This window comes from Pistacia vera, unplaced genomic scaffold (genome assembly GCF_008641045.1).
Source record: "Pistacia vera cultivar Batoury unplaced genomic scaffold, PisVer_v2 Contig1242, whole genome shotgun sequence".
Classification (NCBI taxonomy): Eukaryota; Viridiplantae; Streptophyta; class Magnoliopsida; order Sapindales; family Anacardiaceae; genus Pistacia; species Pistacia vera.
The window spans coordinates 45,743-50,000 of NW_022195296.1; positions in this window are offsets into that span (position 1 = coordinate 45,743).

Consider the following 4,258-nt stretch of genomic DNA (forward strand, 5'->3'; position numbering starts at 1 on the left):
TTAAATGCGTTGTGTTCTGACTCGGCGTTGTTTTGACAGCATTAATTGCACGACGCATTTGAGATGACGACCCTCGTCACAGCATTGAATGCGACGTGGGGTGCATTAATGAGGAGAGAAAGAAGACTGTCGTTTCGATTCTGAGAGGTGGTAACCGTCGGTTCGCAGTCCATATAAAAGCCCAAATTTTTCAGATGATGCCACCAAAATCCCTTTTGCCTCGAGTGACAAGCCTTTGCAAACCGGAAGTTCTTCTTTTCCGATTGGCGCCTCTCAGACATCTGAAACAAGATCCGAACTTGGTCACGCGCCCTAAAATGTAAGGTCCTTTTTCTTCTTCCTCTTTTTTTTTTTTTTTTTTTTGTTTGGTTGGTGGGCAATGGCGTTGGGTCTCCTGGTGTTTCATTAGAGACGCGACACCGTCATCGGATTCTAGCCGTGGGTGGCGGTTTGAGTTACTGTTAGGGTTTAAGGAATTTGTCCCATGCCGCCGCGCGGGACAACATGCGATGGCTAAAATGACCATGTCTGTTGGTGTTGCAGACTCTGGATGGAACCGTCAATGTCCAGACCCGAGGAAGGAACCAGTTCGTCTTTGCGGGACGTTCCTGCGGACGCATCCCTTGATGTCTTCTCGGTTCTCACCCGAGAAGAGTTCGATAGGATAAAAAGGCAGTTCGACATCCGCGCAGAGGTGTTCCTCGACAACACCCAGTCGTCAAGGCATCCTTCCGATGGCCTTGCTGCGATCTCCGAAGAGATCTTCAAGGGTGGAGGGATGATTCCCTTCCATCCTTTCATTAGGTCAGTTTTGGATCACTTCGGGATCGCACCGATGCAGTTGACGCCAAACGCATATGTCATCGCCGTCGCGATGTACATCGCGTGCTGCGAGAGTGGTTTGGGCGAGCCAACGGCGGTGGAACTCGGTATCGCCTACTATCTCAAAAAGAGTAAGGACAAGGATTCCTATTACTTGTCCCGGTGACCTACCATCGCCAAAGGGATACATAGCTATCCCAACAACGAGGGGGCCTCCGAGACAAAATTCTTCTTTTTCTGCTATGACGGCTACTGTCGTTTTCAGAAACCAAGTAGGTTCTTCTTCGCTAGGTTCATTGTCTGTTCGCTTGCTTGATTATAACGACCTGCCTTCTTTTGCAGTTAATAAGACGACTAGCCAAGACCTGCTTGACGACCCAGACAGGCTCGTGTCTTTTGGAGTCCTTTCTGAGGAAAGCCGGGATGCGAGGAAGCTCATGACAACCGCGAACTTGCGGAAGTACGGTTTCATCAGTAACAACACGTCTTTGGAGCCCCTAGAAGGTAAGTTACACTGATTCCCTTCTGGTCGCAGGATAATTTTGTTTATTAACGTACTTGCAGGCAGCTACTATGCCTCCGAAAGATTCCGAATAGCCTCGCCGAGCACCGTTCGTCTTCCCTTGATCGAGGAGAGAGAGAGCGGTCGAAGCTACTCATCCCGTTACGACACAATCGGTGCGAACAGCCGCACCTTTCTAGCCCCGTCCTGTGTAAGAAGTGACTAGGACAGAACAGGTCGCTCAGACACCACCTGCTCGCCCAAGGTAGAAGGCTCCAGCCCACAGGTCGAAGAAGAGGAAGCAGATTCAGGTCGACAAGTCAGAGACCGAATCTGAGGAAGAACCCTTGAGGTCGCGATAGGACTCAAGAAGGAGGTCGGGTAAGGAACCCATGGACGAGGCGATTGCTGCCAACAAGACGAAGGACGCACCAGTGCTGGACTCATTGGGGAGCCTGCCCGAATACCTGCAGTCGATAGTCTATTCTCTGCTCGAGTGTGGGCTATTAGAGTCATATGATGAGTTCGCCGACACGGGCGATGACCTGATGACCACATCGTTCCAGCATCTAAGCAAGGTAAGCGAACTGCTCTTAAAGTTTGTCCGCCATTTCCATTCTAATTCACTTCTTGCTCGTAGGCTTTGCTTGCGATGAGGATGTCTATGGAGAAGACTTGGCTGAGGGCCGCGAAGGGGGCAAGCGACCTAAAGGAAGAGGTCGCGAAGCTCAAGCACAGCCTGGAGTTCGTCGAAGTGGAAAGAACGCAAGCGTTCGAAGCAGCGAACAGGTACCTGAACCAAAAGGATGCTGCTTTGCAAACAGTGGACTTCCAAAAGGCGGAGCTTGAACGACGTGCGGAGGAAGTAAAGGAGCTTCAAAGGACAACCGCTAGGCTCTCTAAAGAGGTTGGAGAAAAGGACCAGGAGATCCAGACGACCTCCATATGGGCTCAGCGAGCTGAACTAGAAAGGGAGGCCTCCGAAAAGGAAAGGGAAGCTCTCGAGGCTGAACTCTAGGAGAGTCGGGAAAAGATCACTTCACTGACTGAAGAAATGCGGATCCAGTCAGAGGAGATTGAGGATAAGGCCGTCGACTAGGCAATCGGGTCTATTTATACCCTGCGACCAAAGAACCCAGATCTGGATATTTTTGACCTCCTAGAGGGGTGGCAAGAGACCTTGCGGGTTCTGGCGGAGGAAGATGATCAAGCAGCAGCGGCCACCCGACGATCCGACTAGGCAGAAGGTTTTGGTCCTGCTTCGAAGGATCCCCCCGACCAGCCATAGTGTAACGAGTCTGACTCCATTGAGATGGGGTCTTAATTTTTGTTGTACATAAATGAAAATACATTTTGCTTTCAATTGCTGTTAGCTTTTTCATACATAAGTGTAGTTTACAATTCAGTTTTACATAGGCAATATTACATACGAATTCTTACACGCGAACAGAATACATGCGAACTGTTTGCAGCGAACAAAATAATACTTTACATTAAAGAGGAAACTAACAAAAACTAATTTGGGAGCTGAGTTCGGGATTACTGATAGTATGGCCAGAGGTGCTCGGGATACTTTGGAACCGTTCAATCTTTTGAGATGGTAAGTCCCCGGTCTGATCACCTTGTCGACCCGGTACGGTCCTTCCCAGTTAGGTCCTAGTACCCCCGCACTTGGCTCTCTGGTCCCAAGAAGAACTTCCTTTAGCACAAGGTCTCCGACCTGGAAGTCTCTTCGCTTGACCTTTGAATCGAAAAACCTCTTTGCACGCTGCTTGTAGGCTGCTATCCTTAGCGAAGCCTTGCTGCGGTGCTCTTCAACAAGATCCAGACTTGCCCTGATAAGCATTTCGTTTTCAACCTCGTCGTACAAGTCTCTCCGAAGAGAACTAGTTCCCATTTCTACGGGAATCATTGCTTCGCAGCCATAGGCTAGCGAAAAAGGGGTTTCTGAGGTGGAAGTTCTTGAAGTTGTCCTGTATGCCCATAAGACTTCGGGAAGATCATCAGCCCAATTTCCTTTGGGTACCCCAAGTTTGGCCTTTAGAGTGTGCTTGATGGTCTTGTTGACAGCTTCAACTTGGCCATTTGCTTGCAGTCTGGCAACTGAGGTGAATTTTTTATGGATGCCCAGCTCGTCGCAGAACTATTTGAACTCCTCGTTATCGAATTGCTTTCCATTATCCGAGATGAGGATGTGGGGAATTCCGTAGCGGCACACTATGTTCTTGAAAACGAAGTCTTTCAGCTTTCTGGTCATGATCGCGGCCAGCAGTTTGGCTTCCACCCATTTCGTGAAATAATCTACCGCGACCACGGCATACTTGACCCCTCCTTTTTCGACTGGCATGGGACCGATAAGGTTGATCCCCCACATGGAAAATGGCTAGGGGCTAGACATCATTATCAGCTCGTGCGAGGGGGCTCGCGGAATGTTCGTGAACCGTTGGCACTTATCACATTTCTTGACAAAATTGTGCGTATCTTCTTGGATCCGGGGCCAATAATATCCCTGACGAACAACCTTGTTCGCAAGAGATCGGGTAGCTGTGTGATTACTGCAGATCCCTTCGTGAATTTCCCTCATGATGTAGTCAGCTTCTTCACTGGTTACATATCGGAGGAGAGGGGCACTGAATCCTCTCCTGTACAGCTGGTCTCCGATGAGTGTGTAACGAGCAGATCTTGCTCGCACGACCTTGTCATTTGGCAAGGTCCCATCCTTGAGGTATTGGAGAATGGGAGTCATCTAGGGATCCGGTTGAGTCACATTTACGGCCTGTTCGGTGGAGCTAATAGTTGGAGCATCCACGAAACGAACAGGAATGTTGTCTGGAGCCTCTGAATCCAACGACGAGGCTATCTTTGCTAAGGCGTCCGCTATAGAGTTGCTATCTCTGGGGATCTGAGTGATTTCAAAGTGCTTAAACGACCCAA